General features: G+C 34.7%; 1 non-coding gene across 1 annotated transcript; it reads right to left on the bottom strand.

Moving 5' to 3' along the window:
- Nucleotides 1–1,367: 1,367 nt before the first annotated feature.
- On the bottom strand, nucleotides 1,368–1,531 carry LOC112426794 (U1 spliceosomal RNA). The gene has a single exon (XR_003018206.1). It is a non-coding gene; the product is annotated as a U1 spliceosomal RNA (small nuclear RNA).
- Between the last annotated feature and the right edge of the window lie 12,633 nt (nucleotides 1,532–14,164).

The following is a 14,164-nucleotide window of genomic DNA, read 5'->3' as shown; positions in this document are numbered from 1 at the left end:
TCATCTAAGTTATTGAATGTATTTGCATAAAGTTGTTTGTAATACCTGCTGATCATGCTTTTAATGTCTTTGGGGTCAGTAATGATGTTCCTCTTTTATTTCTGATATTTTTTTGCAATTTGTGTCTCCTCTTTTTATTGTAATCAGTCTGGCTAAAAGTTTATCTTTTCTGTTGTTCTTCTCAAACAAACAAACAAAAAAAGCTTTGTTTTCATTGATTTTCTCTATTGTTTTTCCATTTTCTATTTTATTGATTTCTCTTCCTATGTTTATTGTTTCCTTCCTTTTACTTACTATGAGTTTTATTTAAGGTAGACATTGAAGTCATTGAAATGGTAGGGTTTTTTTCCCAATAGAGTTGTCTAATGCTGTAGATTTCCTTCTAAGCACTGCTTTAGCCACATCTCACAAATATTAATATGTTGCTTTTCATTTTAATTAAATTTAAAATATATTCCTTTTTTTTTTTTTTTTTTTTTTGACGAGGTCTCGCTTTGTTGCCCAGGCTGGAGTGCAGTGGCACGATCTTGGCTCACTGCAATCTCTGCCTCTGGGGTTCAAATGGTTCAAATGATTCTCCTGCCTCAGCCTCCCCAGTAGCTGGGATTATAGGCATGCACCACCATGGCCAGCTAATTTTTGTATTTTTCGTAGAGATGGGGTTTCGCCATGTTGGCCAGGCTGGTCTTGAACTCCTGACCTCAGGCCCGCCATAAGCCTCCCAAAGTGCTGGGATTACAGGCGTGAGCCACTGCGCCCGGCCCCAATTGTTATTGAAAATTGTGTAGCTTAAATTCCAAATCCTTGGGAATTTTTTCAGATATCTTTCTGTTATAGATTTCTAGTTTAATTCCTACTTTAAATCACAGAAGATACTTTGCATGTAATTCTGTTTGAATTTATTGAGGTTTGTTTTATGGCCGGGAATATGGTCTTTCTTTGGTGAATGCTCCGTGTGCACTTGAAAATAATGTATATTCCACTGTTACTGGGTTGGATGTTCTATAAACGTTGATTAGGTCAAACCAGTTAATAATATTATTCTTGCCTTGTATATCGTAACTGATTTTCCCTTTATTGTCTTATTGATTACTGAAAGAGGAGCATAGATGTCTTAAACTATAATGATTAATTTGTCTACTTCTTTTAGCTCCAGCAGTTTTTGCTTCATGTATTTTGAAGCTCTGTTGTTAATTGCATACACATTTATGCTTTTTATCTCTTCTTATATCTTGTTTTAAACTTACTCCTTTATTATTATTTAAGGTCCTTCTTTATCACTTTTAACATATTTTGCCTTTATATGTACAACGGGTTTGTTTTGTAGACAGCATACAAGAGTACCATGCTCTTTTTATTTTTTCTTTCAGGGAAAAGCAGTTACACAGTTCCCAACCAGCACAAATTCCACAGTCAGGTTTTCCACATGTGGGGAAATCACAGGGGTCAGCACACCCAACGTGCAATGGACAAGCCTTGCACTGGGTAAACCACGTTCATGGTCACGGAATCTCATTCACCAGATAAATATTGGTCTTGCTTTTCAAAAATCAATCTGATACTTTGGGCATTTTCATGGGAAATTTAATGTAATTATTGACATCAGTTAGATTTAAATCTGCCATCTTGCTATTTGTTTTATATGTATTCTATTTAGTTTTTGTTCCTTTTTTCCCTCTGTTCTGAATTGATGGAGTATTTTTATGATTCCATTTTAGACCCACTATCGCCTTTTAAAAAACATATATTTTGGGGGCCGGGCACGGTAGCTCATGCCTGTAATCCCAGCACTTTGGGAAGTCGGGGCGGGGTGGATCACTAAGTGAGATCGAGACCATTCTGGCCAACATGGTGAAACCCTGTCTCTACTAAAAATACAAAAATTAGCCAGGCATGGTAGAGGGCACCTGTAGTCCCAGCTCCTCGGGAGGCTGAAGCAGGAGAATCACTTGAACCCGGGAGGTGGAGGTTGCAGTGAGCTGAGATTGCGCCACTGCACTCCAGCCCAAAGAGCGAGACTCCATCTCAAAAACAAACAAAAAAACAAACATCTTTTACAACTTTTTAATGGTTGCCGTAGGTCTGCTAATATATACCTTTAACTATTTACAATCTACCTTCAAACTATTATGTTTCACATGTAGTTTAAGGATCTCAAACTCACAGCTCTATACTTCCAAGTCCACCTTCCCATCCTTTGTGCTATCATTTTCATATATTTTAGATGTGAATATTCTACCAACATATACTACATGGCTACTACTTTTGCTTTAGTCATTCAGTTATCTTTCAGGATAATTATCAACTTAAAAATGTGTTTGATATTTACCTTCCTTTTCAGCATTTCTGTAATCTTCATTTCTTTGTGTACAACTATGTTTCTAGGATCTTATTCCTCCTGCTAAAGTACTCATTTAATTTTTTGTCTAGCACAGATCTGCTGATAGTTAATTCTTTCATCTTTTGTTTGTTCTAAACAATATTTATTTGATTTTATTTTAAAAGATATAGAATTCTTGCTGATTCTAGCAATGGATAAAAAAATATAGAATTCTGAGATGCTAGTTTTTTTTTTTTTCTTTCAATGCTTTAAAGATGTCACTCTATTGTCTTCTGGGTTGCACAAATTCTAATGCGATATCTACTGTAATTCTTATTTGGATTGTCCTCAAGATTTTCTTTTGACTTTTCGTTTCCAGCAGTTTGGATTTTATTTGTCTAGTTAGATTTTTTCCCTCACATATGCTGCATGGGGTCCCATGCATTTCTTGGATATGTATTTTGATGTTTTCCATTATTTTTATTTTTTCAAATATTTCATCTGACCCACTTTTTTCTTTTTTATCCTGTTTGTATGGCAGCTAACATCTCTTCATCTCATGCTTTGACTCAGGTATGACAGTGCTTACATCCCAATAAGGGCCTTTCTTTAAATTTCAGGCTTCTTGGTTGTGCTGCAACCTTAGTTCTGTGATGGAAAAAGAGTTATAATTGTATCATTTATCTGGAGCTTTCTTGTTATGGTAGATGTTATGTTTTCTTTCCAGTTTTCCTATACACCAACAATATCCAAGCTGAGAGCCAGATCAAAAACACAGTTCTATTCACAATAGCCACAAAAAGTAAAATAAAATGCCTAGCAATACAGTTAGCCAGGAAGGTGAAAGATTTCTACAATTGGAACTAGAAAACACTGCCCTAAGATATCAGAAATGACACAAACAAATGGGAAAACATTCCATTATCATGGATAGGAAGAATCAGTATTATTAAAATGGCTATACTGTCCAAAGTAATTTATAGATTCAATGCTATTTATATCAAATTACCAATGATATTCTTCACAGAACTAGAAACAACTATTTTAAAATTCATATGGAACCAAAAAAGAGCTCGAATAGCCATGGCAATCCTAAGCAAAAAGAACGAAGCTGGAGGTATCAAGTTACCTGACTTCAAACTATACTACCAGGCCACAGTAACCAAAACAGCATGGTGCTGGTACAAAAACAGACACACAGATGAATAGAACAGAATTGAGAGCCCAGAAATAATGCTACAGACCTACAACCATCTGATCTTTGATAAAGTTGACAAAAACAATGGGGAAAGAAATCCCTATTCAACAAATGGTGCTGGGATAACTGGCTAGCCATGTGCAGAAGATTGAAACTGGACTCTTTCCTTACACCATTTATATCCATCTTTAATCCCAAGATGGATTAAAGACTTAAATGTAAAACCCCAAACTATAAAAAACCTGGAAGATAATCTAGGAAATACCATGGTGGACACAGAACCTGGCAAAGATTTCATGACGAAGACACCAAAAGCAAGTGTGACAAAATAAAAAATGGACAAATGGGACCTAATTAAATGAAAGAGCTTCTGCACAGCAAAAGAAACTATCAACAGAGCAAACAGACAACCTACAGAATGGGAGAAAGTATTTGTAAACTATGCATACAACAAAGGTCTAATATCCAGAATCTATAAGGAACTTAAATGGATCAACAAGCAAAAAACAAATCCCATTAAAAAGTGGGCAAAGGATATGAATAGACACTTCTCCGAAGATACACATGTAGTCAACAAGCGTATGAAAAAATGTTCAACAAACTAATCATTACAGAAAGTCAAATCAAAACCATGATGAGATGCCATCTCACACCGGTCAGAATGGCTATTAATAAAAAGTCCAAAAAATAACAGATGCTGGTGAGGTTGTGGAGAAAAGGGAATGTTTATACACTGCTGGTGGGAAGGTAAATTAAGTCAGCCATTATGGAAAGCAGTGTGGCAATTTCTCAAATAACTCAAAGCAGAACTACCATTCAACTCAGTAATCCCATTATTAGATATATACCCAAAGGAATATAAATCATTCTACCATAAAGACACATGCACATGTATGTTCACTGCAGCACTATTCACAACAGCAAAGACATGGAATCAACCTAAATGCCCATCAACAGTAGACTAGATAAAGAAAATATGATACATATACACCATGGAATACTACACAGACACAAAAAAACAAGAAGAACATGTCCTTTACAGCAATATGGATGGAGCTGGAGGCCATTATCCTACATAAACTAACACAAGGTCAGAAAACAAATACTGCATATTCTCACTTTTACGTGGGGGCTAAACATTGAGTACATATAAATACAAAGAAGGGAACAACAGACATTGGGGCCTACTTGAGGGTGGAGGGAGGGAGAAGGGTGAGGATCAAAAAACGACCTATCAGGTACTATGCTTATTACCTGGGTGGTGAAATAATCTGTACACCTAACCCCCCTGATATGCAATTTACCTATATAGAAAATCTGCACATATACCCCAAACCTAAAACCAAAGTTAAAAAAATAAAAATTAAGATTTAAGTTTTACTACTAAAAACCATAAGTTTATAGGGATATTTCCAATTGCAATCAAACATTACAGAGTACATTGCCTTTTACCCATGTCCATATGTATTTCCCTTCTCAACAGTGGGAAACCTGACTCTCATTCTCTTATTATCATAGATATGAGATACATACTATACATATATTATGTATATAAAATTATAAAATATTACTATAATAAATGCATTTTATTAAGTCTAGAATACAGAGAATGTTTCTGAATTGCCAGCCCATACCCTTGTGAAAAGCAAACCTACTAACTATAGTTAAATATCTCTTTATAGTTTTAAAGATAAAATTTACATAACTGAAGTGCATAAATTGTAAGTGTTCAATTTAATGGCCTTTAAAAATGTACATACTTATAATATTACACTCAAATGTAACCTCTTCTTTGAAGACTGCTTTGCCTAAGCTCCACATACAACTTTAACATCCCTTTATTACAAAACTGATTGCAATGATTTCTCGTAGAGAAATCTACAGAGAAATCATTGAGTCCACTATGTTCACTAGAATTAAAGAAAGGGACTATGCCTTTTCAGTTTGGGGTTTCCACTTTTGGACAGTATCTGGTATACAAGGCACCAATGAATGTTTGCTACATAAGTAAAGTTCCGTTGGAACAAATACCTGCAGCTTTAAATAGGGGAGCTGTGTAATATTAAATCTACGATCTGCTTACTACTAAATCATCAGCTAAGGGAGATTCCACTAAATCACCAGCTAAGGGTGTTATGACAAGAACTGTCAGAGCATGAAAGGAAAAAGAAGGCAGCAGTTGAAATGCTAATAAATCATTAGGTTCCTATAACTCTCTACAGAGACATAAAGCTGCTCTAATCACTTATCAACTAGCCTTTGAAATTGGTGGGTGGCACAAATTATTTCCACTATATTTATATATTAAGACTTCAGTCTTAGCAAGATATTTCAAAGTAAGTATAGGTTATCTGTCCAAAACTTAATGGAGAAGAACATTTTTGTAGTTCTTGGTTGACATTCTGACATCTAAGATTATTATTTTCAGTTGTCTAAAAGCAGAGGGTAATCAAATCTGTTGACAGGTATTACTTTTATGGCACTAACTATCCTGGCAAAGAGAGAGGTTACATGTACTGAAATATGATTACATAGTTGTTTTGGAGTCGTGTCTGGAGTTGTCCTGTTTTTCTTTAAATAACAACAATGAAGAATATATGTATTCTTATGAATATAATTTCATCAAATACTTGTTTCAAATGTCTGTAAGGAACTACCACAGAGCAGTTTTATAAAAAGAGCCCTGGAGAGAAATCTTAAATTTCAATTAATTTAAACCTGGATTCTGTCTCTGGATCATCTAGCTGCCAACTAGAAACCTTAGTCAAGTCATAATACTTGCAGTTAAAGGAAGACAATAAAGGTACTTTATAAGGTTGTTATGAAGGCTAAATAATATGTCATTAATAATAATAATATTAATAATTAAAAAGAGTGAATTATATGTATTAGGGACTTACCATATGCTAGACACTCCAAATTTTGTATTTAATTCTCACACAACCAAATGAGGTAGGCCTTATTATTACCTTTTCTGAAAGATGAGAAAACTGGAGTTTAGAGAAACTAAGTGTATTGCTCAAGGTCACACACAGTAAAGTAGTAGAGCAAGGATTCAAATCCAGGTCTCTCATACCAAAATACAATTGTAATTGTAATTGCATTTCTTCCCAAATACATGTAAAGTGCCTAACAGAATGTCTGACATATATTAAATCATCACGATATGCTAGGTCCTTTTGTTTCTCACTCTACATCCTCTAGGACATCTCAAACATGCTAACAAATTTAACAACCACCTAAAATATATTATGCCATCAAATCTGCTTTTCTAACTCAAACCACCTTTCTCTAGTCTCAAGAACTATACATCCAGCTTCCTTAAGTGTCCAACAGGCATGCCAAATTCAAAATGGCCCCATTCAAACTTACCACTTTTCTCATAAATGTGCTCCATTTATGATCTCCAAACAATGAATTTTATCATTTATTCAGATGCCTAAAATAGAAATATGAGAGTCAGGGCTTTTAAAAAATAGTTTCATAATCTGATTTAAGTCTTCAATGCTTATTGACATGTTCTTTATATTTCCTAAGATAACTGATCAAATCTTTCTAATCATTAAAAATTCAGCTTACATATTATCTCCCCTTTGGATCTTTGCAATATCAATTAAATAGTATCACATCTGTTCAGCTGACATACCTTGTATCTAACTCTATTTATATGTTATCATACTATATTTTAGTGAAAAATTTTCATATTTCTCTCTTCTCCTACACTAACACAGTACATCTGAACTTTTGGGATGATAGAAATGTTCTATATATGTGCTGTCTACTATGGTAGTCAATAGCTACATGTGGTTACATATTAAGCATTTGAAATGTGGCTAGTGGTATTAACATAATACCTGTCTGTCAACAGAGGAACTAACTTCTTAATTTTATTTATTTTCACTGAATGTAAAAATAATTTTTAAATAGCTACACGTGGCTAGTAACTACTGTAATGCACAGTGTAGCTGTGCTCAGTGAGGGCAAATACCATATCTTATTCACTTTTATCCAATGCCTAGAACACAGCAGATCCTAAAAATATATATGGAGAATGAGTGAATGAATGAATAAATATTTTACAGTGGTAGAACAGAGAAAAATCTACTTAACACAAGTACCAGCGAACTATTACATAGAGGTACTATGAAAACTAATAAACACTGATTTCTTGGTGAATAAAAACTTAATGCAAATAGGTTTCCAGAACGAAATGGAGAAGTAATTGCTATCGGGTCAACCCACTCTCAGGTAACAAATATAAGCTCCATACAAAATATAAAATGGAATTAGATTAATCTAAAGGCACTCTAAAAGACCTGAAAGAAATCGGGAGTAAACTTATACTTGAAAGAAGGAAATGGCCATGTAGTTTTCCTGTTTTGATATAACATTTTGCTGGAGGGCAGGCCCTAGTTGCAGCTTTCTAGGTGGGTAAAATTCTAGTAGAAATCCAGTCTTACTGGCTTGGAGAATGACAGGACAGATTTTGGAGGCCATGGCAGCTGGAGAGTGAGAAGGAAACCCACAAAAGATAAAAGCCATGGGTGGGGCAGGGCAAGGGGGATTCTATATGTGAACCTTGATAAAATCTTTGGCTGACCCTGCACTACATATGCACAGGGATAACTCCAAATAGGCCTTATGAGTCTAAAATAACTGAATTGAGTTTTCAGCTGCTCCACTCCACAAAAAGCAGGATTGGAGTTTGAATTAAAGTTAAATTAATTGCCTGCTTAAAAACAAACACAAAGAAAACAAATTCCTCAGAGGGACATAACAGATTCCAGTGTCCCTACAACACATCATTCATAATACTCATGTGATCCAAAATTACTAGATTTATGAAGAAACAGAGAAATGTGATCTCAAGACAAAAGGCAAATAAGTGAAGACTGACTCTGAGATGACCCAGAGGTTGGAATTAGCACACAGGATTTTAAAACAACTGTTATAACCATTCCAAGGATTTAGAGAAAAACATGCTCACAATGAATGAAAGGATAGAAAATTTTAGCAGAGGAATCAAAACTACAAAAGAGAAACAAATGAAAATCCAAAAAAAATTTTTAAAAACTGTATTTAAAATTTGCAGATAACTTAAAATGAGAAAGTCAATAAATCTGAAGCTAGAGCAATAGAAAGTACCTAATCTAAAAAAAAAAAAAAAAAAAAAAAAAAAAAAAACAAGAGAAAAGATTAGAAAAAAGTGAAGTGTCTCAGTCATCTATGGAAACAATGTGGAAAGGTCTAACATATGTGTAGTTGTAGTCTCAAAAACAGAGGAGACAGAGAAAAAATATTTGAGAAAATAATTGGAAAAAATTTCCCAAGTTTGGTGAAAGGCATAAATTTACAGATGTAACTATAACAAACCCAGTGAAGCCCAAGTAGGAAAAATACAAAGAAAACCATATGTAAGCACTTTAGAATCAAACTTCTGAAACCATGGTTAAAGTGAAACTCTTGAAAACAACCACAGATTAACCACAGATTAACATATTCCATAATGTGGAATGACATGAAATAACAATAATTTCTTGTCAGAAACAATGGACACAAGGAGACAGTGGAATGACATTTCTAAAATGATGAAAGGAGGAAAAAAGTCAACCAAATGCAAAAAAAAAAAAAAAATTTGAGAATGAAGGCAAAATAAAGATATTTTCAGATAAATGAAAACTAAGATAATTTTTATTAGCAGACCTACAGTACAAGAGACACAAAGGAAGTTTTTTGTTTGTTTGTTTGTTTGAGTCAGAGTCTTGCTCTATTGCCAGGCTGGAGTGCAGTGGTGCAATCTTGGCTCGTTGCAACCTCCGCCTTCTGGGTTCAAGTGATTCTCCTGCCTCAGCCTCCCGAATAGCTGGGACCACAGGGGTGCACCACCACATCCAGCTAACATTTGTATTTTTAGTAAAGACAGGGTTTCACCATGTTGGCTAGGATGGTCTTGGATCTCTTGACCTCATGATCCACCCACTTCAGCCTCCCAAAGTGTTGGGATTACAGGAATGGGCCAGAGTGCCCGGCTAGAAACACAAAGGAAGTTCTTTAGGCAAAAGGAATTAATGCCAGGTGGACACTCAGTCTTTAGAAAACAATGCAATGCCCCAAATGATATACGTGTGGCTAAATATTAAGATTATCCCTTTCTCCTAATTTGTCATAAACAAACATGACTAAAGAAAAATCTATATTTGCTTTAAACCCCACATTATTGTGGGATTGATAACATTTTTAGATGAAGTACATATGACAACCAAAACAGAAGAAGTAAATGAATCTCTATTTTCAGAAAGATTCTGCTTTACACGAAGTGGTCCAATATTCAATCTAAGTAGGCTGTGAAAAATCAAGGATGTAAACTGTGACCCCTAGAGCAACCACTTGAAACAATACAAAGTGATATAACTAAAAAGCCAACATTCATTAAAAAGTAATTCTCAAAAAATTTAATTAAACAAAAAAAATTGAGAAAGTAGTAACAGAGAATTTAAAAAAAAAAAAGCAGATGGGACCAACAGAAAATAGTAGTAAAGTTGTTGGTCTAAACTCAACTCTATCAATAATTTAATTAAATGGAAATGAACTAAATGCTCCAATTAGAATTAAGAAATTCTCAAAGGAGATAAATGAGTAAGATTCAACACAGTTTCTCCATAAGAGATGAACTTTAAATATAAAAATACAGATATGTCAAAAGCAAATGACAGGAAAAGATTTATTATGCAAACTGTAAGCCTAAGAGGGCTGGATTGGCTGTATTAATATCAGATGTAATAGATGCTACAAGACAAAAAGTAAAAAACAGACATATTATAATAATAAAAGAATTAATTTACACAAGACACAATAATTATACATGTATATGGGTCTAATAAAGCAGGTTTAAGATACATAATATGAAAAAGTAACATAATTGAAGGAGAAAGAGACAACTCCACATGACAGTTGGAGATTTTTTTATGCCTATTCTGCTTATGTAATATAGTCGGAGATTTTAACATTACTTTTAACAGCAATTGGCAGAACAAGCAGATAAAAGACCTGAATAATTTTCAATCTCCTTTACCTAATAAATTGACATTTATAGAACACTACACCCAACAATTGCAGAATAAACATCTTCAAGTAACATGTAATGTTTACCAAGATAAACGAAATGCTGGGCCATGAAACAAGTCTCAGCACATTTTAAAGGATTAAAATAATGCAGACAATGTTTTTGGATCACAATGGAATTAAATTAGAAACCAAAAACAATAAGATATCAAAGGAGGATAAAATTCACATATCTGGACATTTAAAAACATATTGTCTATAATCCATGGGTCAAAGAAAAAAGTCATAAGACGTATTAGAAACTATTTCAAATGAAATGATAATGAAAATATATCAAAATTTGTGGAATACAGCTAAAGTAGTGCTAAAAGAGAAATTTATACCTTTTAAATGCTTAGGATAGGAAGGAAGAAAGGTATACAATGAATGACTTTTGTTTCCACAGTAAGATCCAGATAAAGAAGAGAAAAGTAAATCCAAAGTAAGTAGAGGGGCTGGGTGCGGTGGCTCATGCCTATAATTCCAGCACTTTGGGAAGCCAAGGTGGGAGGATCACTTGAGGCCAGGAGTTTGAGACCAGCCTGGCCAATATGGTGAAACCCTGTCTCTACTAAAAATACAAAAATTAGCCGGGCGTGTTGGCACACGCCTGTAGTCTCAGCTACTTGGGAGGCTGAGGCAGAAGAATCTCTTGAACCTGAGGGGTGGAGGTTAGTGAGCTGAGATCATGCCACTGCACTCCAGCCTGGGCTACAGAGTAAGACTATATCTCAAGATAACAACAACAACAACAACAACAACAAAAAAAACAAAGAAAGTAGAAGGAAGGAAACAATAAAGATATTATAAGAGGAGGAACATATGAAACAGAAAACAGACAAATGATAGAGGAAATTAATAGGTATAAACCATTTTGAGGTTTTCCTAGGGGAAATGACATCAAAGTTTATAAACTATATATAGACTTATCCAGAAAAAAAAAGAGAAATCACCAATATCAGGAATAAGTATGTGAATATATTACAGATCCAACAAATATGAACAAGTGTATGCTAATAAATTCAACAACTTAGAAGGAATGGACACATTTTCTGAACAATACAACTTACTAAACTGACACAAGATGAAATAAAAATTCTTAACTAGTCCTATATATATAAAAGAAATTGAATTTGTTATCAAAATCTTCCCTCTGAACTCTGTTAAACATTTAGGTAAGAAAAAACATAACAGTCTTACACAAAAGCTTTCAGAAACCCAGGAGGAAGAAACACATCCCAGTGCATTTTATGAGGTCAGCATGATCCTGATACTAAACTTGACAAAGACATTTCAAATAAAGAAAATTAAAACACTGGTCACGTTAAGTTGATTTTCTTTCCCCATCACTGACAGGAAGGCAGGAGGGCCTGAGTCTGCGGGTGGGGAATGTGGGCTAGCTGGCTGGTAGGGCTACAACATCAAACTTGTATGCAGTTCCCAACTGCACATGGAAGAAAATGAAGCCCAATCTGGCCTTCAGGTTACTACAAGACCTTGAAAGAAGCCTGAAGTGGGTGAAGAAATGTAGAAAAATTAACTTACAAGATAAAACACCTGATTGGCTGAGTAAACATTATTGTCAAACACTTTATAGAACTAGTACTTGTAGGAGAGTTCTTTGCAATTATGCTATGCTAGCAATGGTTGATTTTGCTGATCATCTGAACAATCCACATGGTGGACACTGAAAATAAGATAATTGAGTGATAATTAAATCAGGTCACAAATGGAAAAAAATGATGAAACTTCTGAACAGAAACAAACCAATAAAGAAACAACAGCAATACGCAGAACTCCAGTGCAGAAGAAGAAAGTGAAGAACAAAATGAAGGCATTTAACCACTAAACTTTGAAGAGAATAAAAACAAAGATCACTTAACATCTTTATTTGAAGTTTGGTTTTTACAAAATACATCTTTGGATGAAGATGAGGTTGACCAAATCTCAAAGGGTTTCTTTTCTCCTTTTAATGTTTAAGCACTGCTGGAGTGCAGTGTACTTTCTGGTGAGGCAGTTCTGAGAAAGTTCTTTGAAACACATTATTCAGTTTGAAAACACAACAGAATCAGGTGCTTGAGATCTACAGCAGCTGCACTGGGAAGAAACAGGGAAGTGAGAGATTCACTTCTTTCCTACTGTCGCTAATATGGAGGACATAAAAAGCTGAGAAAAAGCAATCACCGGTATTGGTGAGGCTCACTGATGAATCTCAGGGCCAGAGAGAAGGATGCGGGATTTCTCCCTTCTGAAGCTGATGCAGGAAGTTTGGCTGTGAAATTTCACACTACAATAACTGAGAAGTGGGAAATGAACAAGGAATTCTGGTGTGATCTGGCTTAGATTACATCTAGTAGACTTTCTTTCAAAATGGCAATCATGATAACTAGAACTTTAGAGAAATAATCCCAACATATCTACACACCTTGCTCTTCCTCTGCCTTTAACATGTAGAAGTCAAAATCAGTTTTCTGTTGTGGGAGGATCATCTATTGCTTTGGGAGCAATTAAAGATGTCAGTTCTCTTTTCTATGTTGATCACAAGTGCTTTAGAGCTCAGTAATATAATGTCTGTCCCCTTTCAGAACAACAAAGAAAAGGCAAGTGAACTGAAAGAAATCTGCTATTCACAATGTACAGGCATGCATGATGCTTTTGAAATGTTTTTGCTAGCAATTGTTTTGTGTTTAGATCATATAAAGGATGACACCAATGTTAGATGGAATACCTTTCTAGCTGGTTGAGCTTTTGTTCTCTATAGTGCATTAACATTTTGATTTAATTATAAATCATTGTTGTTCATAAAAGTGTCCTATTTTCAGAAAGACCATTTGGAAAAAATCTCCAGGGCCACACCTCCAATGTCTTCTTAAAAATAGGCAGTTTGACTGCAGTGTTGCATTACAGAAAGAGCTTGAAGATATTTATATTTATTGTAAATTTTGATTTGAAGAAGCCACAGGGTTGACAACCATACTTGATGCTGAAATGAAACATGCTGGGAAATTCCTCAAGGCTCCGCAAGATAATCTAGAATCTCAATGAACCACAGAGAATTACTATAAAGAAATGTGCTCCAACAATGAGGCACATTATCCAGGACCTTAAACATGTTTTCTTAGAACAGTACCTCACAGTTCTTAAATGTTCTTCAACAGTCAAAAGCAGTTCACTGGTGGCCTCGGTCATAGAATAGCTTACACTGAACACCACGCCAATGTGTACTGAGCTGACTTATTCAATCCTGATACATTCTCTGCCAACTTTCAATGTTGGAGGTTAAGGCCAAAACGCAGAAAAAAAGACAAAGAGCTTCCACCTACCACATATAAAACTCCCTATTTATCTCACTTAAAGTTTTTTTTTTTCTTACTGTTTACATGTTACTGAAGGTCCTGTGTATTCTTCCTTTTGATGAAGTTTGAGAATGAAAGTTATGAAATTGGATGAAAGCGTCTCAAACCATAACTAAGAAACACTTCAACAGACAAGAGGTCAAGTAACTTTGCACTGCTTAACATAAATGTTGATATAAAAATAGGATC

Source organism: Macaca nemestrina, chromosome 5 (genome assembly GCF_043159975.1).
Source record: "Macaca nemestrina isolate mMacNem1 chromosome 5, mMacNem.hap1, whole genome shotgun sequence".
Lineage (NCBI taxonomy): Eukaryota > Metazoa > Chordata > Mammalia > Primates > Cercopithecidae > Macaca > Macaca nemestrina.
Note: the sequence above shows the minus strand (reverse complement) of the source record. Positions and strands in the feature narration are given on the sequence as shown.